At 37.2% G+C, this 22,782-nt stretch overlaps 1 protein-coding gene across 2 annotated transcripts in view; it reads right to left on the bottom strand.

Moving 5' to 3' along the window:
• LOC126195293 (RING finger protein 44-like) overlaps positions 1-9,482 on the bottom strand; it is a 137,787-nt gene extending 128,305 nt beyond the window's left edge. For both annotated transcript variants that reach the window (XM_049933844.1, XM_049933842.1), the window contains exon 1: positions 9,226-9,482. The gene's annotated coding sequence lies outside the window, so the exon portion shown is untranslated. The remainder of the gene's footprint in view (positions 1-9,225) is intronic.
• Positions 9,483-22,782: the final 13,300 nt, after the last annotated feature.

The raw sequence follows: 22,782 nt of genomic DNA, 5'->3' as shown, positions 1-22,782 counted from the left end.
TAACTTTGTTCCTCCTATTTGGCACTCAATCCGTTTATATTTCTTTCCCACTGACATTACTTTCGTTTTGGAGATGCTAATCTTCATACCATGGTCCTTACATTTCTGATCTAGCTCTGAAATATTACTTTGCAAACTTTCAATCGAATCTGCCATCACAACTAAGTCATCCGCATATGCAAGACTGCTTATTTTGTGTTCACATATCTTAATCTCACCCACCAGTCTATTGTTTTCAACGTATGATCCATAAATAATATGAACAACAGTGGAGGCAGGTCGCAGCTTTGTCTTACCTTTGAAACTACTCTGAACCATGAACTCAATTTACCGTCAACTCTAACTGCTGCCTGACTATCTATGTAAAGACCCTTAATTGCTTGCAAAAGTTTGCCTCCTATTCCATAATCTCGTAGAACAGACAGCAACTTCCTCCTAGAAACCCAGACATATGCCTTTTCTAGATATATAAAGCATAGATACAATTCCCTGTTCCACTCTTAACACTTTTCGATTATTTGCCGTAAGCTAAAGATCTGGTCCTGACAACCTCTAAGAGGCCTAAACCCACACTGATTTTCATCCAATTGGTCCTCAACTAATACTCTCATTTTCATTTCAACAATACCTGAGAAGATTTTACCCACAACGCCGATTAGAGAGATACCTCTTTAGTTGTTACAATATTTTTCTATTTCCATGTTTAAAGATTGGTGTGATTACTGCTTTCGTCCAGTCTGATAGAACCTTTCCCGACTCCCACGCCATTTCAATTATCCTGTGTGGCCGTTTAAGACCTGACATTCCACTGGATTTGACGAGTTCCGACTTAATTTTATCCACCCCAGCCGCTTTATTGTACTGCAATCTATTGACCATTTTCTCCACTTCCTCAAATGTGATCCTATTTCCATCATCATTCCTATCCCATTGTACATTGAAATCTGAAACATTACTGATCATATTTTCACCTACATTGAGCAACTCTTCAAAATATTCCCTCCATCTGCCCAAGGCATCAACAGGATTCACCAGCAGTTTTCCTGACCTGTCCAAAATACTTGTCATTTCCTTCTTACCTCCCTTTTGAAGACTGCTAATTATACTCCAGGATGATTTTCCAGCAGCTTGACCCAAAGCCTCCAACCTGTTTCCAAAGTCTTCCCAAGATTTCTTCTTGGATGCTGCAATTATCTGTTTGGCTTTGTTTCTTTCTTCAACATAACTTTCTCTGTCTACTTGAGTTCTAGTACAAAGCCATTTTTGATGCACCTTATTTTCCTTTTACAGGCTGCCTTGACTGTGTCATTCCACCAAGCTGTTTGCTTCATCCTACCTTTACACACTACTGCTCCAAGACATTCTTTAGCCACTTCTAGTACTGTGTCCCTGTACCTTGTCCATTCCTTTTCCAATGACTGTAATTGACTACATTCAACTAACTGGTACCTTTCTGAGATCACTGTTATGTAGTTGTGCCTGATTTCCTGATCCTGAAGTTTCTCCATTCTTATCCTCCTGCATATGGACCTGACCTCCTGCACTTTCGGCCTCACAATACCAATTTCACTGCAGATTAAATAGTGATCAGTGCCATCAAAGAATCCCCTGAATACACGTGTGTCCCTCACAGCCTTCCTGATCTGTTATTATATAGTCAATGACAGATCTGGTTCCCTGCCTTCCCAAGTATACTGGTGAATGTTCTTATGTTTAAAAAAGGAGTTTGTGATTACTAAGCCCATACTGGCACAGAGATCCAAGAGTTGTTTCCCGTTCCTGTTGGCCTCCATATCCTCTCCAAATTTACCCATAACCTCTTCATACCCTTCTGTTCGATTTCCAATCCTGGCGTTAAAATCACCCATGAGCAGAACACTGTCCTTGTCCTTTACTCTAACAACTACATCATTGAGTGCGTCATAAAAACTATCCATCTTATCTTGATCTGTCCCTTCACAATGCAAATATACTGACACAATCCTAATTTTCTTGCTAGACACTTACAAATGTATCCACATCAGTCGTTCGTTTACATACCTTATTGCAACTACGCTGGGTTCCATTTCATTCCTGATGTAAAGCCCTATACCCCATTGTGCTATTCCTGCTTTGACTCCTGACAGGTAGACCTTGTATTCTCCCACTTCCTCTTCTTTCTCACCACTTACCCGAATGTCACTAACATAACAGTTAAAACGTCCAACCCCATCTTACTTGCAGCCTCTGCCAGGTCTACCTTCTTCCCAGAGTAACCCCCATTGACATTAATATCACCCCATCTCGTTACCATTTGTTTGCCGAGTCGTATCTTAGGAGTCCCTGGTTTGTCAATTAGAGGTGGGACTCCGTCACCTCAAAAGGTCCAAGGCATTTTGCTCCGATTGTTGCCTGCATCATATTTAAAGTACCAGGGAAGCAGGTTGCTAGCCTTACTTGCCCCGGGTTCCATTGAGTTTCACCCCTAACGGTTGAGGGACTAACCGGTGGACTTTGTAGTCTTTGCCGTCTGAGCACAAAGGTGACCACGACTCAGAATATGTCCGAGATGCCCAGCCTTATTCCAAAGTAACTGGTATCCTGCCTATCAGGACCACTTACTTGGCCACTCATACGTTGCCCGTGGTTCATGAACTAGGGCATGACAACAGGAACCCACACCATGAACCACTCAGCAACAAATTTTAAAAATAAAAATATTTTTAGTACAAGACCCATATTGAGGATGTGTGTACTATGTGTAATGGAGCTGTGCCAAGATTTGTCAATAATCTAAAAAAATCATACATGCAACAAAAATTTAAGAAGTTGTTTGGCTCTGCAGGGAACTGAAAGGGACTAGCAATGGAACTGGATATAGGTCATGCGGCTTTACTACAGTTTCCAGCAATGTTGTTGCAACTTATCTTACTACTAACTACATACATGAATGAGGTTAAAAATAGGAAGGAAGATCAGGGTTTAACATATTACTGACAGTAGGGTCATTAAAGACTCAGGACAAAGGTAGGGAAGGTCACTGGCTGTGTCCTTTCCAAAGGAACTGTCTTTGCATTCAACTAAATGTAGATGCCCTGGCAGGGCTCTGAAACCCTCTTCCATCTGCATCCAAGTCCAGTATCTTTATCCAGCATGGCACCTAGCTCGGTACTAGAAAAAGAGGGAGGAACTGTTAACAATCAGCTTGATATACCAAAGAGCAAATGCTGAGTTTGGTTAACAGGTAGATAATGGATAAATATAATCAATGTATGGACATGTTATCTTATTATGAACTAACTCTTTGTCAACATTCAGGTGGGTCCTAAACACACACATCAGCAGGAAAATCAATTAAGGTGGTGGTGTTGCTGCAGCAGCAGCAGCAGCAGCAGCAGCAGCAGCAGTAGTAGTAGTAGTAGTAGTAGTAGTCCCCCCCCCCCCCCCCTCTCCCCTGCTCCGCAACAACATAAAATACAAGGATGCTCAGTAATGTTACCTACAAAACTTATCCGTGATGTTACAGAACATCTTGGCAATAAGAATATTTTTCAAACTCTGCCATGTTGAGCACCAACATTGCATCTTTCTACTTTAATTTTTGCACCAAGTAGTGCCACACGATATGGATCATAGATGCTACTAATGATGCGAAGTCGCAGATGATCTCATCTTACATAAGGAGAAAAATCATTCATTTTTGTTGTGTTGGAGTGTGTCCTCTGTTGCCCCGTGGATGAAATATTTTGGAGTGACATGTTGCCACGCTGCTGTAATATACTATAACAGCTATATTAATATTACATGGATGTGATAAGAAAACTGACTTTTTTTTGTTTTGTTTCTGACTGCACCAGGCACATAAGGTTCCCATATCCAATGTAAGGCAGTAACCAAGCTTTTTCACAAGCCACGTGAAAGATTATCAGGATTACTTCACTTTGGGCAAAACTAATCTACAACTTTCAACAATTTTGAAGTGAGAAGTTTGCAGACGGATCTTAATAGAGCAGAATAAATTTGGTTTTTGAGGTAAAACAACATATCAGCCATACTACGCAGAATTATCTACCAGTACTCACTAGCGGACTGAAGAAGTCACCTCCTAACAATAGCGCTATTGCTATAGCATGCTGCAGGTCACAAGCATTAGGAGTGAGCCAATAGCACACCCACTGAGTGCCCAGAATAAAGAAAAATCATCTGAACTGATGACTTACTAACTTGGCAATTGAAAAACAAGCGCAAAGTCTTTAATTATGAACAAAGTGAAAAGTATCATTAGATCTCTTTCTAACCTAATGAAGTATTTTTGTTAGTGGTGTTGTTGCTGCTGCTGCTATCACGATCTTCAGTCTGAAGACTAGTTTGTTGCATCTCTCCGTGCTACTCCATCCTGTGCAAACCTCTTCATCTCTAAGTAACTACTACAACCTACATCCTTCTGAACCTGCTTACTGTATTCACCTCTTTGTCTCCCTCTACCATTTTTACCACACACACTTCCCTTCAATAATAAATTGGTGATCTCTTTATGACTTAGAATGTGTCTTATCACCTGAACACTTCTTCTATTCAAGTTGTCCCACAAATTCCTTCTCTCTTCAGTTTTATTCACTACCTCCCCATTAGTTACACAACCTACCCATGTAACCTTCATCACTTTTCTGCAGCACCACATTTCAAAAGTTTCTATTCTTGTCTAAACTGTTTATCGTCCATGTTTCACTTCCATACATGGCTACACTCCAGACTTAAGCCTCCAAAAAAAGACTTCTTAAGAGTTAAATCCAAATTTGGTATTAACAAATTTCTTTTCTTCAGAAGCCCTTTTCTTGCCTTTGCCGGTCTACATTTTATATCCTCTCTACTTCAGCCATCACCAGCTATTATGCTGCACAAATAGCAAAACTCATATACTAATCTAAGTGTCTTGTATCCTAATCTAATTCCCTCAGCATCACCCAATTTAATTCAACAACATTCCATTATTCCTCTTTTGCTTTTGTTGATGTTCACACTATATTCTCCTTCCAAAACATTGTCCATTCTGTTCAATTGATATTCCATGTCCTTTTCCGTCTGATAGAATTACATTGCCATCGGCAAACCTCAGTTTTTACTTCCCCTGGACATTAATTTTTTCTGCAATTTCCTTTACTGCTTGTTCAATGTACAGAGTGAATAATATCAGCAACAGGCTACAACCATGTCTCACTCCCTTCTCAACCACTGCTTCCCTTTCATGCCTCTCGACTCATAACTGCCATCTGGTTTTTGTTCATGTTATAAGTAGGCTTTCACTCCCTCCATTTTACCCCTGTGACCTTCAGAATTTGAAATGGCATTCTAGTCAACACTGTCAAAAGTTTTCTCTACATCTACAAATGCTATAAACAGTGGCTTGCCTCTCCTTAACCTATCTTCTACTACAAGTATAGGATAAGTACTGTCTCGCCTGTTCCTACATTTCTCCAGAATCCAAACTGATCTTCCCTAAGGTCGGCTTCTGACAACTTTTCCATTCTTCTGTCAGTTAGTTGTCCTTGTCATTATATCTATGCATTTAATTTTTGCATTAGCAGCAGACACATAAGTAACATTTCATCAGGTTAATGTACGAGATGGACTTCAAGGCAATACTATATAAATGGAAGAGGACATAGATGAAGATGAGATGGGAGATATGATACTGTGAGAAGAATTTGACATGATAGACATAAAATTTGAAGACATACACAGTGGTATTTTGTCTCTTCAGTAACAAATTCATGTCAGTATTTACAACCACAACTACCACCACCACCACCACCACCACCACCACCACCACCACCACCACTACTACTAAATTTTGTGCATTGTTTCTAATCAAGACACAGCAATGAAACTTTTATCATTGAAAACTAATGAGTAGAGCTTTACATTGGTATGCAACACAGGAGATTTCTAGGAATTCTCACATGCCTGGTCTGTTGACCTTTAATATCTCAGAACACCCACCTTCAATATTTTTGAAATAATTTGTATTGCACTAATCTGCAACTATAAACATGATAAATATTAAGATGACACACCAAAAGCATCATGCTCATGAATTTATTTTGTCTGCACCATCAAACTACAAAATGCAGATGGTAGCACATAAATATGAAACACTCATTGGCTTTTTAATGATACATGTTCCATTGCTGCATTTGGTTTAGAACCAGAATTATAATCATTTATGATTAGTCAGATATGTAAATTTCACACAATTACCAAACTATGCAGACTCGCAATTTTCTTCACGATTGTCCTTAACTTACCTCTGCAAATTTGTGGTTTTCTATGTCTTAGCAGCATCACTGAACACATCACATTTGATGCATCTGAGTGGGTCAGGTTTAGTGCAGCATTGCACTGACATGGAATTCTTTAGAACATATGTGAGTAACAATAGTCTTAAGTCAGATAAATTGCTGGATCAAATACAGAAGAGAGAATTCACACATTTTGAACTCCTTTAAGTGTGAAACAGACAGTAAGCTGTGGCAATCACTATAGTGAAAAATACTAATGTGATACTCTATGTTCAGTACTACGGTGTCTTCTTTGAGTGAATACTTATTTCCCTGTTCACCTCTTATCCCCTCACATGGCTCCCCTTCCCACCATTTTCCTTTAAAAATTCTTCATTTATGTCACACAAAAGTGAAATTAATCAGAAAAGAATTTAGTAACTGACATTAACTGTCAAACATATTTTTATGCTTATGTTGAAAAACACACGAGTGATTGAAAACAGGTATAAGAGCATAGTCAACTTAGTTTAATGTGTACTGGCATAGCGAAGTATTCTTTAACACTCAATGATAAATATGTCTGCTTGAAAAGGACTCCAATGGCATATTAAAATACTACAAAAACATAATATATGGTTAGTTATTCTCATGTTCTATGGATCATTTGTGCAATAAATCTTAATGTTGCAGAATGAATAATGTTACTTTAAAATAACTACAAATTAATTTGCAAATATATCTCCATGCTGGCTTTTTAAAATATACAGATTCCTACCCACCACATTTACACATTACAGTAATATAAATTCTTCTATGGAATAGCAGAAGTTTCCATGGAAAAAATTTTGGTTTGCATTCCAATTTACTGTTCTCTTTCTCAGATGTTTTATGTCAGTGTGCAAAAGATGAAAAATTTTGGTTGCAGCATTGTGCACCCTTTTTATGTTGAAGACAACCTTACTGGATGCCATGTTCTCTTCTGGTTTTGTACTTATGCACATTAATGTTCTTTTTGAGCTGCAATGGATTATTTACAACAAAATTCACAAAGTAATACACACTGTGTGAACCAGCAGTCAAAATGCCCAACTCCTTCAACCGATTTATATATGATGATCATGGGAAAGTACCACTTATTTTTCTTACAGCATGTTTTTGACCAATGAAGACTGACTTTCCTTCTTAATGATGAGTTACTCCATAACATTATTCCTTAGAACATTAATGAATGAAAATATGAAAAATAAATCAGCCTACTAGTTTGTTTTCCCCCATGATCTGCAGTGCTTCTAAGTGCAAATATGAATGAACTAAGTTCTTTTAGGAGTTCCAAAATACTCTTGTATTAGGGTGACTTCTCACCAATATCCAGCACTTTGACAATTTACTGACTGTGTGTTACTCTTATCATTGGTATACCACTTCCACATGTAGAAAGCTGAAAATGTTGTGTCTTTTTAAAACTGCAAGTTATGCCACACACAGAAAAAGTCAATGATACTATTAGGATCATAGTTTACCAGGTCTTCTGTTTCAGTATGTATCTTTGGATTGATTAGAATATTAGTGTTATGCACAAAATAACTACTTCTGCTTATTGTATGTTAGACAGATGACAGTTTACATATATTAGGTACAAATGAGGACACAAGGTTGAGCTTTGTGGAACCGCATATGCGATTTCTCCCCACATTACATTGGTTGACTTACTACATACATGGTCTTGAATTATTCAATATGTAACATCCATTGGTTGGCAATACAATAAAGCTTCAGTTTCTCTAGGAGGATACTGTGATCCCGGCAGTCAAATAACTTAGGTAGGTTGCAGAAAATACCAACTTGCGTTATGTATTTTGTTATTTAAAGTTTGTAATCTTTGGTGAGTCAACATGTAAATGACGTTCTCCGATGATCAAGTCTCCTGGAACCCATACTGCAACCTGGAGAGGATATTATTGTTGCTCAATTGGGATACTGTTCTCTAATACAGCATCACCTCTAAAATTTTGGATTTTATGAGAATTGCTTTTTCAACATACTTCTGTGACTTTTCCTCTTCAATTGTATGTTCCTCTATTTACAAATACATTTGGGATATGATCTGCTACCTGCGATTGATCGTTTATAGCCCTTCCATTTAATTTAATAGTAATATTACCTGGTCTGTGGCCTGTTGTCCTGCCTAACAAGAAGTTCCATACTATCAGTAAGAACAGTAATCATAAAAATAACTTTCCATTTACCTTCACCCAAATGATCAGTCTTATATGGCTCAACACCAACACTGAAGGAAAAACTGGTACTGTCTCAGATAATCTTTCCCATTACTACTGTCAGACACTGGAGTTATAAGGGCCGCTGACTGAAGAACGATACGAGCGTTCAAAAGACCCGACAACGCATGGCTTCTGTGTTAATAGAGCTACTAGAAAGTAATGTAAGTGTACAACATCAACGAGATTCATATGCATCCCACAAAATTCACTCCTGACAGGATTTTAGATTGCAACGTTTCTTTCCCAAGAAAGAACAGCATTAAACAAATTTTAACACAGCAAACGAAGGGTTAAAATCAGTAGTCTAAATCCACGCAAACGGAATTTAGAAACTCATCTGATGATTGGAATTTCGGATAAAGCAGTGACTACACAGTATGATACCACTCTTTGTAGACAAGTCGACTAAAAAAATCGCACAGTGCAACGTGGGAAGTATTATTATCCACAAACAAACGCCGATAATAAAATCGTTAAGTTACTCTTCAGCAAGACTATCGTATATAACCTCTGAACATGTAAATTCTTCAGCTTGTTGAGCTACCCATTTTAATTTATAATATTCGAAACTTCCCTTCCTGTCCAACAATTTAACTTTAAACAATTTCGTCTTGTTCTATTTCCGCACGATGGAGGTGTTTGTTTCAGAAAAAAATTACTTACGTAAACTTGAGTGAGTTACTTACGATTCCGCCTCAGCTTGTAGCTTGACTGCGTTACTGCAATACCATTCTTCCCTTCCTCCCCCCAACACTTCACAAACCAAGCTCTTGCCTCATTACCATCACCAAGCACTTCTCCTCACACTCCAAAATACAATAACCACGCCCACTGTTATATTTGACCAATCAGGACAAAGCACCGATACTAGTAGTTTTCGCAACTGTGATGGATACCTACTACAATAATGAGAACATCAGACAGAAACGTATGTGATTTCTGCTCCTTGGTGATATTTGTATTTAAGTTAAACTCAATGTGATAAAACAACAGTCTGGCTTTCCAACAAAACACACAATCTTACAGAATACACAGATGAAACTGCACAGCCATTGGAGAAACCCTGTCACGTGACACGGTTCCCTTTTTTTTATTACGTTTTTAATCGTACATCTACGTCAGCGAGTTTCCTTGGCTTTTGTGTGTTCTGAGGCTCAGGCTTGTGACGCAGTTACATGGCGAGGTGAGAAGGTCGTAGGAAGTGATGGAGATCAGTTGATGTTTAGCTGTGGACTCTTGCTGTTGTTCTCCGTTTTATTTTCTGTGGTTTTTGTTCAGCAATACTCAGAGATATTGTAGAGACTGATAAATGTTTCAGGAGTAATTTTGTGCTGCAATAAGCTGCGTTGCAAGTGGTTTGAAATTGAGAGCAAGCGCCATTTTGTTTATGTTTATCAAATTCGTTGGACAGTTGTTGAGAAAATTTGAGATGAATTGAACAGTAAGTGAATTCTTGTGCTGTGAGACTTATCAAAATTACGGGTCATCTTTACAGAACGTGTGATAAATAATTCGCGCAAAACTGCACAGCTTCTAAAAAAGAGTATTTAAGGGACACCAAGTGAACAGCTGTGTTGAAAAGAGAGAGTTACTTTTGAACTGTAAAAAGACTAAATACTGAAAATGGTCGAAAAAAAGTTGGAGAGATATGGAAGTCCTTTCTCACACAGCACAAGTAATCGCCAGAAATCACATTCCAGACAAAAGATATGGAAAAGTGCGTCATATTTGCACAGCTTCGTTACACCACCAAGGGGAAGAGTTCGAAGGCTGGAATGTCAGGAAATTGCATGCAGTCGCGATAAAACGACAGCTACAGACAGACCAGCATTTCATCCGCCAGGTTCGAGGCAGGGTTCACCGAAACTGAACGCGTCCAGCGATCCGTCGAAGGAGGCGAGCCCAAGATCCTCACCAACTCACGGCGATTTTTACGCTGGTGCTAAATTCAGCGAACCACCTTCACCAGCCGCTCTTCCCAAGCCACCAACACATTGGACAACTTGTGCCTACATGATGTCGGGCGCCCCATTGTCTGCTGTTGCATCGGAGAGAATAGATAGATGCAGAGAAGTTACCAACCAGTTGAAAATATTATTAAATGTTTCGGCATGAAGACTGTTAGTTGTGACATCTGATCCTCATAAGTCACATACATTGGTTGAATGTACGTTCTGTAGCTTACAGGTGGGATGGCTTTAATTTAATGCACATAGTGTGAGCAGGACAATGTGAATAGATTGCTGCATGAAATTATTTTCTTGTTATGCTTCTGTGCAAGCCTTTGTTTGGCTGTATTGATGGAAAATTAGTATTTTGGAATTGTGAAATAAAATCATTGTTTTGCTCACATCTATTTTTAAAGCAAATGTGATCTTTGTAGTTTTACTGCAGCAATAACTTCACAAGGATTGCAAATTAGACTTAAGAAAATATATTACATTTATTAGTTTAGGCATTGAAACATTTATAAACCTGTTTATAATTTCTTTAAAGTCTAGTGGCATTGTACATACAAAATTCAGAGTACAGAGTATTTGACCACAAAATTAATAAAAAATTGCATAGTTTTCTTTGGACATATGTTGCCAGGTTTCAATAGTCTATAAGCATAGGTTTAAGTACAGTACTTTGATTCATATCCATATTATTCATAAGTGCATTTCAATTTCATACAGCTAGCATTTGTAAAAACTAAAAGGTAAAGGTATCAAAAGGTAAAGGTATAAGCAAGCTGCAGAATCCAGGATCTGGTTTGCTTCGGAAGGTTTTGTAAAACAAATGTTTCCAAGAGCTATGACTTCTTTTTAGCACAGACTGTAAATTTTTAAGTTAGTGTTTCATGTTAAGTCCAAATGACCTGAGGAGACTGAAGACAAATTTGTATAAATCTAGTCATAGGTCATTGTTTTAATCATGTTAAATATTAATATTGTGTAGATCACATCTATTTTTTAAATTGTCTGTGATTGGAAAGTTGCCTGTAAACTTGAATTGTATTGAACGTATAAGAAAACCATGGGGCTTGGTGCAATTGAGTCCCCTGGGTTCTCAAGTCAATTGTTGTAGAGATACTCAGGTTTTACAGTTCCTTCCATGTGATAATAAGGTACAAATGCTTTGTCAACTGCCTACGAAAATCTCAGTAATAATTTGGTATGAAATTGTAATGTTAATGAAATTTATTAATACATAAAGATATAATACAGTCTTAAATAGATCATATTCGAACTGCAAACAGTTGGTAAACGAACTGTTCAATTGACAGGACGAGTGTTTGTGCCGGTAATATGTGCCTGATTGTGCATATGGAAGTAATGCTGAAGTGTGATCCATAGCATCTGTGATGAGAGCATATTTGTATGAAAGTGAATGAATGTTGAAACATTCCAAATTTTTGCTTCCTGGGTAAGCTATATCAGTGATGTGAGATTATAGAGACTACATAAAATACAGTGGAAGTTTATAAGTCAGCTTTCAGAAGACTTATGGACCAATTGAAACACTAACTTCAGGTTTTAATCTGGAACTGTTGTCTTTACAGGCAGCCGAGTACAAATAAAATGTATTATGTCTTTCAGTATAAGGTCCGGCATTGTCATACCATTATCCAAGGTCAACATGATCATGGTAATAATATGTTGATCACTAGATGGACGTACAAGCCGGTGAATTATTGTAGATCTTTTGTCTTCCACCAAAAATGAGTTGCATCGTGCAATATTGTAGGCCTATTGTGTAAATCTTTGATATTGTGTGTTTCTTAAGATGAATATTTTTCTTTTAATTTTTGTATTCTTTTGTGTACAGTTAAGATCTCAGTATTTGGGTCTGTTTTCCTCCCCTCATAAAAAGGAGAAATTTTTGTGTATGTCAATATTTCCTCATTGTAATGGACTAAAATGAGGGTAGGAAATCAGACAAGATTTTTAGATTTTATTTCTGTTATTAGTACCTGTTCATTTTTGTTTTTGAGCCAGCTCTTAGAATCTTAAGAGGTTTATCCTCAGCAGCTACACTATAAATCTGTCAAATTAATTATAGCCTTTGATGTTTAGGAAGTATGTGTACATACCATAAATTTTTTGAAAATTTTTGTTTACAGATTCATCTCATTCTGCCTGTGATAATAAGTTGCTAACTGTAATGTGTAGCTGTTTTCTGAATTTTCATTGAAAGCCTGCTTCATCCTCTTCAGCTTAAGATAGGAGCTGGAACATGATGTATGCTAGCAAAACTTTGTGTATGTTACTTAAATTGAATTCCTTTTCATAGGTTTTCGGATTTTTGAGTATGTTTAGACTACTTTGTAAAATCTTTGTTCGTTTAGTAGTCAAAGACCTTTCTTTGATCCCCTGTATCCTACCTTTCCATTATCCTGAACCTTTCATTCCCGGCCCTTTTGAGGGCCACCCCAAATCAATCACAAAAAAGCAAAATTGTTAAGTGTTTTTACACTTCATATTGATACAATGGTGGTGGTATTTGGCAGTATTAAACGGCTTGGAGAGCATCTGGATGGGCCTCCTTTTTTATGCAGTACAATGTGTAGGGGAGGCAACTATTTTATTTAGGATCACTTTAGGATATGCCTTAAAAAGTCTGACAGTTAGGAAACTTCAATATTAATATCATTGTATGTACTACTCATTTGTGTGGGCTGCAAGTGTATTTTATTGCACATGAATTGCAGCAAAGTTATTTTGGAATGAGTGCTATTTCTGGACAATCGATAGAAAGATAACACGTACTAATTTTTGACAGGATGCTTGTAACTGTAGTAGTTATAAATACTGAAATATTAAAATTGGGAGATTCTTAAGTGTTAGTGTAAATGCTGGTAAGTTGAATCACTAGCCTGCATATTATTTCATATCATTTACAATCCCTGCTGTATAAAGACCACCTGCTGACTGTTAGTTTCCATATACACATATCTTTGTTGCTCTTGCGTGTTTTGTAATTGTCATCTACACACCTTCTGTTTTAGTTTTCTGGATTTCGAGAGTAAAGAACTTCCCCAGTCCATCTACCACCCATTTGTATGGCTGTGTGACCTGCCAACCACCATTTCATTATTATTACAGTTGTAATTGTCTTGTAATCCAGTCTGTTCCCTGAACCATAGTTTTTCCTCTCTCTTTATTCCATGTCTCTCTGTCACAAATCCAAACTGATGTAAACTTTCCTTTCCACTGTACACCAGGAATGAAATGTGCACAAGTAGAAAAAAACCTTTGAGCATAAGTCTCCTGCTAAGTTGTGGAAACTGGACTTGAGCCCTTATGATTAAAGGGGAACAATGTGAATGCAGTTCTACTTCAGACTTAACTGTGTATCTGTTGTTTAACTCTTGCTTAGCTTTGTTCAGCTTTGACTCCTTTTTTCTGGTGCAACGAATTGCAACTTGTGAAGAATCTATGTCAGGAATGTGTACTTGACTGTAGGTTGTCCTCCTCCAGTCTTTCAATGCGCAATATGCTGGGGTACTCCATGCTAAAGACCTAGAAGGAAAATCTCGGGATTCATGAAAATTGACAGCTGTCGGCTTTTGCAAGAGGAAGAAGGTTAAGAACTATTTGCAGCCTGAAATTATGAATTAATCATCACTGAATATGTTCCTTGTTGGGCAAATGTTGGTGACCAACTATCTGAGAAAGTCACCAACTCAAATATACATCAATGAATAGTGCTGCATTACATTCCAAGTTTTACAGTACATGTTGTACAAGTTAATATTGCTTGCATTAAAAGAAAATAAGTAAGCATTGCACATTTTGATTTAGCAATGTGAAAACTGCAAACCTTCACCTTTGTTAATGGGTACCAGTTTCTCTCTGAATGTTGACTCCTCAATTGGTTGCAGTGCTGCCCACCAACTGGGTACCAAAATTCAAAATATCACAGTAGGTTCACAAGTAATGTGAGTGGTTCTAGCTGCACATTTGACTCACTAGTTTGCTAGTGACAGCCTCTAAATGATAATCACATCACTTCCTCTTCGTAAATTATTTCCTGTTCGCACAAGCTTAATAGATATTTCTTTTATTTATTTAACTGTTGCAACACGAAGTTGGTGGCGGGTACCTTATGCCCACCTTTTGAAAATATTGTAATCTAGTTTTACTTTATATTTTAAAATTTTGGAAAGAATATTTATTATTTCTAATGAATTCTAACAGGTTCCATAAATTTTTAAAATGTTTCACTAAAGTTAACCCAAAAATTTAATTTTTAGGTGTAGATGTGATGACCACAATGGCTGTTATTTTCAGGATCAGGACCTCACTCACCCGTTATATCTTTAAATAGTATGTTGTGAGTAAAAAGTCAACAACAACTAATGGCCTCCCTCCCTGTTGGTAGTACACATTACTGAAAGTTTGTTGATAATACTTTTTGTGTGCTAAAAGATATTTTCAGGTTCTGGACCCTACTTACACATCAGTATGTCATTAAAAATTATATTATTGATATGAGTCAACTCGAAATAATGAAGTTTATTCTACTTATTTATTATTTTTCTTAGTTCCTTTTAGGGTGGGCATAAACTGCCCTCCCCCCACAGTACTGTGTATTATGGAAAATATATTGGTGTTGCTAGGTATAAGCCCTTGTAAATTTCCACTTCTAGATATTTTACCAGTTTGAGGTGCCACTGGATTCGGATAAATTAGCATCAGCTGTGGACGGACAACAAAGGTTGGAGATTCATCCATCTACAACCACATTGCTGGAACGGAACACTGATGAAGGGATCTGTTACTAATGCAACTTTTCTCCACATTATAATGTTTTTCAACATTTTCGTCCAGTTGTATTTAGCATTAGTGATGCTTTATACATGGAGGCATCTTCACCTGAGATCAATATTGTTCTTTTTCCGTATAAATCTGCCACTCTCTCTCTCTCTCTCTCTCTCTCTCTCTCTCTCCAAATCAATATTTGTTTGTTACCCAAATCTGTCTTAATTTTAATGATCATCTTGTTTAATTTCCTATTAATGTCAAGAGTTGTGGGTAATGCTTTACTCAACTCTGGAGCAATTGTCTAAAGTGTCATCACTAATTGGCAGTGTTGAAATCAGAGCAAATAGTGTTGCAGACTAAATGCAATGAATTAATTTTCTTGTTAAAATGGTTAATAGGGTAGGTCCCTAATGCTATTTTAAGAACTTTATTGCTTCTGAACAGTATTGCTTCAATCACAAATTAAGTGCTGTAAATCCAATCATGAAAAAGAGCATTCAGGAATGTGGAATGAGGTAACAGGCAAAAGCAGCTGCAACAGACTACTTCTGTAGAGAGTACTTACAGCAAACTAGGATGGGTGTTGGTATTCTCGAACTGGTAAATTGTGGAAATTATTTCTAGATTATACACATATATTATGATAAAAATTAATATTTTATCAGCTGCTGTTTGTATCCAATATTTCAGGCAAAGCATTTAAGCAGTTTTAACAGAACACTTATCAGCTGTTGGGATACAGGAAAAGTCAAAGCCTGTTTAGTATGAACATTAGAGTGCCAAATATTCTGATAAATTATAGGGGGAGTGGGTAATAAAAGTATTTTATTTTTCTTTGTTCTTATGTCTGCTTGTGTCTGTGTATATGCGTATGGATATGTGTGTGTGTGTGTGTGTGCGAGTGTATACCCGTCCTTTTTTCCCCCTAAGGTAAGTCTTTCCGCTCCCGGGATTGGAATGACTCCTTACCCTCTCCCTTAAAACCCACTTCCTTTCATCTTTCCCTCTCCTTCCCTCTTTCCTGATGAAGCAACCGTTTGTTGCGAAAGCTAGAATTTTGTGTGTATGTTTGTGTTTGTTTGTGTGTCTATCGACCTGCCAGCGCTTTTGTTTGGTAAGTCTCATCACTTTCTTTTTAGATATATTTTTTCCACGTGGAATGTTTCCCTCTGTTATATATATATATATATATATATATATATATATATATATATATATATATATATATATATATATATATATTTTCCACGTGGGAAAAATATATGTCTGCTTGTGTCTGTATATGTGTGGATGGATATGTGCGAGTGTATACCTGTCCTTTTTTCCCCCTAAGGTAAGTCTTTCCGCTCCCGGAATTGGAATGACTCCTTACCCTCTCCCTTAAAACCCACATCCTTTCGTCTTTCCCTCTCCTTCCCCTCTTTCCTGATGAGGCAACAGTTTGTTGCGAAAGCTTGAATTTTGTGTGTCTATCGACCTGCCAGCGCTTTCGTTCGGTAAGTCACATCATCTTTGTTATATATATATATATATATATATATATATATATATATATATATATATATATATTTTTTTGGGGGGGGGGGATTTCCAGTTTCTTTCTTGGTGTCTACCTTCAGCATGTTATTGACTTTTGAACCAAACATAAAACTCCATTCTGAATCAAAGACATGTGCATAGTCTACGTGGAAATTATTTTTATTTGTAGTATATGATTCGCACAGTTCCTCGTAAATTCACTAATTAGTTGCATTTCCCCAGAATACTATGCCACAGGATAGTATTGAGAGAAAGTATGCTAGCACTCCTACTTGCAGGTCAACTTGATATGGGATATGTGTAACTGCTAGAAGTGTATATCACTTGCCTCCACGTTGACTATAAAGTTCGTATTTACGATCATGTACTTGCCTTTTAGATTTTCTTCCTCGTGCAACAGTTAAGAATAAATATAATTCCTGTAGCTACCGGTACATTTTCATTTATTGATAATACACTGTTCTGAACGGTTTACGGGGTAAACAGTGGAATGGCTGTCATTCACAACTGCATATAAACTTGGTGGGTACACAGTATGACACATTCAGTATTTGGCAGTGTGAAATGTATAGTGGCATTTTGTGCAATGTGTTCTGAATGGTGTTGCTAACTGGATTTATAGTTGTCTTAAATTTGTCACAGTTAGGATATTTTAATTCATTCACACTTTTTTCCTAGCAGTTGTGTCCATGCTGCATTTTGTTGGCAACCATAATCAAAACTAGTATTTGCTTTCATGAAAAAGTTATTTCATAGTCATTTAAATTACAAATGTGGTTGTTGTTGCAGGAAAGTAAAACTTTAGGAATAACCCTCATGCTGAACACTGTTACGGTCTCCAGTCCAAAGACTTGTTTGATGCCACTCTATCCTGTGCAATCCTCTTCACCTTCCTACATCCTTCTGAATCTGCTTAGTGTATTCATCTCTTGGTCTTCCTCTATGATTGATACCCTCCACACTTCCCTCCAATATTTGGTGATCCCTTGATGCCTCAGAACGTGTCCTACCAACCAATCCCTTCTTCTAGTCAAGTTGTGCCACAAATTCCTCTTCTCCCCAATATTATTTAGTACCACCTCATTAGTTATGTGATTTACCCATGTAATATTCAGCATTCTTCTGTAGCACCACACTTCAAAAGTTTCTATTCTCTTCTTGTCTCAACTGTTTATCGTCCACGTTGCACTTCCATACATGGCTCCAATCCATACAAATTCCTTCAGAAAAGACTTCCTGACACTTAAGTCTATACTCAATGCTAACCAATTTCTCTTCGTCAGAAACAATTTCCTTGCCATTGCCAGTCTACGTTTTATATCCTCTCTACTTTGACCATCATCAGTTAATTTGACGCCCAAAAAAGCAAAACTCACTTCCTACTTTAAGTGTCTCATTTCCTAATATAATTCCCTCAGCATCACCTAATTTAATTTGACTACATTACAATATAATTGTTTTGCTTTTGTTGATGTTCATCTTATATCCTCCTTTCAAGACAGTGTCCATTCCATTCAATTGCTCTTCCAAGTCCTTTGCTGTTTCTGGCAGAATTACAATGTCATCAGCAAACATCAAGATGTTTATTTCTTTGCCTTGAATTTTAATTCCTACTCCAAATTTTTCTTTTGTTTCCTTTGCCACGCGGGTAGCCGTGCGGTCTGAGGCACCTTGCCACAGTTCGCACTGCTTCCCCCCCCCCCTCCCCCCCCAATCGAAGGTTCGAGTCCTCCCTCGAGCATGAGTGTGTGTGTTGTCCTTAGGGTAAGTTAGATTAAGTAGTGTGTAACATAGGGAACGGAGACCTCAGCAGCTTGGTCCTGTAGGAACTTACCACAAATTTCCAAAAAAAAAAAAATTTGTTTCCTTTACTGTTTGCTCAATATACAGATTGTACAACATTTGGGATAGGCTACAACCAGGTCTCACTCCCTTCACAACCACTGCTTCCCTTTTGTGCCCCTTGACTCTTATAACTGCCATCTGGTTTCTGTACAAACTGTAAATAGCCTTTTGCTCCCTGCATTTTACCCCTGCCACCTTCAGAATTTGAAAGAGAGTATTCCTGTAAGTCTAGAAATGCTAGAAACATAGGTTTGCTTTTCCTTAATCTATCTCCTAAGATAAGTTGTCCCTTCTTTGTTTATAACTGGTTTTCCATCTGAGCTCTTGATATTCATATAGGTGGGTCTTTTTTTTTCCAAAGGTCTCTATAATTTTCCTGTAGGCGGCATGTATCTAACTCCTAGTTATATTTGCTTCTACACCCTTAGATTTGTCTTCTAGCTGTTCCTGCGTAGCCATTTTGTACTTCCTATAGATCTAATTTTTGAGACATTTGTAGTCTTTCTCACCTGCTTCATTTACTTTACAACCTTTATAACATGTATATTTTGTACAAATTTCTGTTAGTAAACCATGATGAGGTGTACTTTAATGTGATAACAAACTCTGGATAAGTATATTTCTGTTCTTACCCATTACCAGTACAAAATTGTTTCAATTTCTAAGAGCATTTAGTTTTTATTTCTGTGCTTGTAAATATTTCATTTCGAATTTAATATATTTGCATCAAAGTTTCAGTTACCAGATAGTTTCATTTGCTTAAACCTTGACTCTGTATATTCTACTCCTTTACTTCCTTCTAATTACTCATCTTCTTTCTCACTGATCATATTACAGATGAACACAACTCCATAAAGGAGTTGCGTACATTGGTTACATATTTGTAACCACATTTTGGACATTCTTATATGCTATAATTTAAAAGAAACACAACAGAGCAGACCAAACAATGGAAAATCCAGGATGGAATGTAACAGTATTATGAAAAATATAGTTACTACTCACCATATAGTGAGATGCTGAGTCGTATGTGGGCACAGCAAAATGACTGTCACAAAATAAGCTTCTGGCTAACAAGGGCTTTGTCAAACACACACAGTTTACAGTTCCTGTGAATATAACCCCTATTCTCAGACTGGAATGGATAGTTGACAAATTTCATCACACAGTGCTTATGCTGTGAACCTGGTTGGCATATGTGTCCTTACTTTAAAAAGATCTATTCACTTAATACCTGCCCAGATTCTAATTTGTTCATCTTTGGGAAAAAGGATAGAAATCAAGAAATAGGAGAAATGAGAGGCTGTGAACTATTCCAGACAATAGTGACATCAACAGGGTATAAACTGATTTTGAATACTCTAGAGGAACAAGCTGCAACATGGTCATGAATAAAACAGTGACCCAAATATAGAATAAATTTCCTTTACTTCACATCTATGGTCACACTTTTTTTGTCATCAGACTACCGATTTCAGTCTACAATGACCATCATCAGATCTGTTTATCAATATATTAGGACATGTTTTTATAAAAGAGATCCGATGATGGTAATTATATACCGAAACCAGTAGTTGAATGACAAAATAAATTGTGACCATAGACATGAAGCAAAGGAATTTTACTCTACAGGAAGTTTATGAGAAGTACAGATATAGATAACCATCAGGTAGGCTGTTGCAAGTGACTCCTGTTCAGCTGAGGAGATCAAACTACCCTTCTACTGAAAGAGAGTGACTGTTTTCTTTTGTGTGAAAGAACCTTCAATTCATTTAGTTAATTAGCTTTGTGTTCCATGGATCTTACGCATTATAAATTGTAATGATGTGAAATGAGTCATTTTACATTTACAGTGCAAATTAATTTGTTTGTATGGCTACATGTTGAACATTTAAAAGTTTTTTCTGCACCACATGGGCATTTGAGATGTATTAAATGTATCAGTCTCCCTTTTTAAATGAGGCTGATGTAGTATTTTATTATTTTTTACTTAGGCCCTGTGAGTTTCTGAAGTTAAGAGAAAAAGAACCTGTTTTCATTTGCTTGGAGAAGGCTGTTAGCTGACCAGTGAGTGTCACAGTGTCTAATGAATGTGCCAGTATTATAACACTGTATGTGTACAGCATGAACCATGAATGTAGCATAAAAAATTTGTTCCATAGTAAATTTGGAATCTGCTTGTATTTTGCTACAATTTTTTTTAGCTTATAACAGTATCAAACATCTCTCAGTAAATGATGATACTGTGTTCTTTTAGTCAGAAGTTTGATTTGAAGCAGCTTTTCATCATAATCTATTCTGTGCAAGCCTCTTCATCTCTGCATGACTGCTGCAACCTACATCCACTTAACCTGCATCCTGCAATCAAACTTTGGTCTCCCTCAACAATTTTTACCCCCCTCCTCTATACTTTGCCCATTACCATATTGACAATTTCTTGATTCCTCAGTAGGTTACCAAAAAACTAATCACTTCTTTATAGTCAATTTCTGCCATAAATTTCTTTTCTCCTCAACTCATACCTTCTCATTAGATATGTCATCTAATCTTCAGTACTCTTTCACAGCACCACATTTCAAAACCTTTTATTCTGTTCTTGGTTGAACTGTTTACCATCCACTTATGTTCAAAGCTGCATCCCAAGAGAAAAGACTTCCTAACATTTAAATTTATATTCAGTGTTAACAACTATCTCTTTTTCAGAAACATTTTTCTTGTTGTCACCAGACTGAATTTTATATCTACTTTGGATGTTGCCAGTTATTTTGCCTCCCAAATAATGGAACTAATCTACTACGTTTAGTGAGTCATTTCCTAATATAATTCACTCAGCACTGCCTCATTAAATTCGACTGCATTGCATTACCCTTCATTTATTTTTGTAGATGTTTATCTTGTAACATCTGTTCAAGACACTATACACTCCATTTAGCTGCTCTTCCAAGTTCTTAGCCATCTCTGATGACACTGCAATGTCATTGGCTAACCTCAAAGTCTTTATTTCTTCTCCCTGAACCCGAATTCCTTCCCTAAGTTTTTTTGTGGTTTGCTGCATTGCTTGTTCAAAGTGCAGAATTGAGTAACAGTGGGGATAGGCTACAACCCTGTCTCACTCCCTTCTCAATCACTGCTTCCTCCTCATGGCCATCAACTCTTATACCTGTAGTCTGGTTTCTGTTCACATTGTAAATAACTTTCTGTATCCTATGTTTTACTACTGCTACCTCCAGAATTTCAAAGAGTGTATTCCAATCAACATTGTCAAAAGCCTTCTCTAAGTCAACAAATTCTATAAATGTAGGTTCGTCTTTCTTCGGTCTATCTTCTAAGGTGTTTCTGCATTTATCTGGAACCCAAACTGATCTTCCCCAAGATTGTCTTCTATCAGTTTTTCAAGTCTGAGAGTATTTCATCTGCCAGGATTTCAAACTGATTCTGTATTTCTAGATTTCCAGAAACTATTGACACCATACCTCACAAGAGGCTTGTAATCAAATTGTGTGCTTATGGAATATCTCAGTTATGCGACTGGATTCGTGATTTGCTGTTTGCAGATGAAGCTGCATTTAGCTCAAATTTAGTAGTTGTTGTTTACAGTGTCGTCGTTACAGAAGTTTAATTTTAGTAAGTTTACGGCCATAGCAATATTAGCATATCTGTATGTAGGCGATGATACATGTTACAGAGCAACAACCCTGTACAACATGGCTAAGTTTTTTTAGTGTATTATGTAAATAACAGTAAATTTGTGCAATTACCAGTTTTTTTATAACTTCAGTATTCACAAAACTATGAGTCGAATATAATCTAACTGACAAGTTATTACACTTTACCTCGACTGTGTAGTGGGTGTGGACGAACCTAATCTCTATTTCTATACCAGAGAAGGAAAGTTGCTACTCACCATATAGCGGAGATGCTGAGTCGCGATAGGCACAACAAAAAGATTCACACAATTGTAGCTTTTGGCCATTAAGGCCTCCGTCAGCAGTATATATCAGAGAACTGAAACTACACTGCAAGCAGCAGCACCAGTGCATGATGGGAGTGGGGACTGGTTGGGGGTAAGGAGGAGGCTGGGGCAGGGAGGGGAGGGGAAGGGGAAAGATA

This window comes from Schistocerca nitens, chromosome 7 (assembly GCF_023898315.1).
Source record: "Schistocerca nitens isolate TAMUIC-IGC-003100 chromosome 7, iqSchNite1.1, whole genome shotgun sequence".
Lineage (NCBI taxonomy): Eukaryota > Metazoa > Arthropoda > Insecta > Orthoptera > Acrididae > Schistocerca > Schistocerca nitens.
Note: the sequence above shows the minus strand (reverse complement) of the source record. Positions and strands in the feature narration are given on the sequence as shown.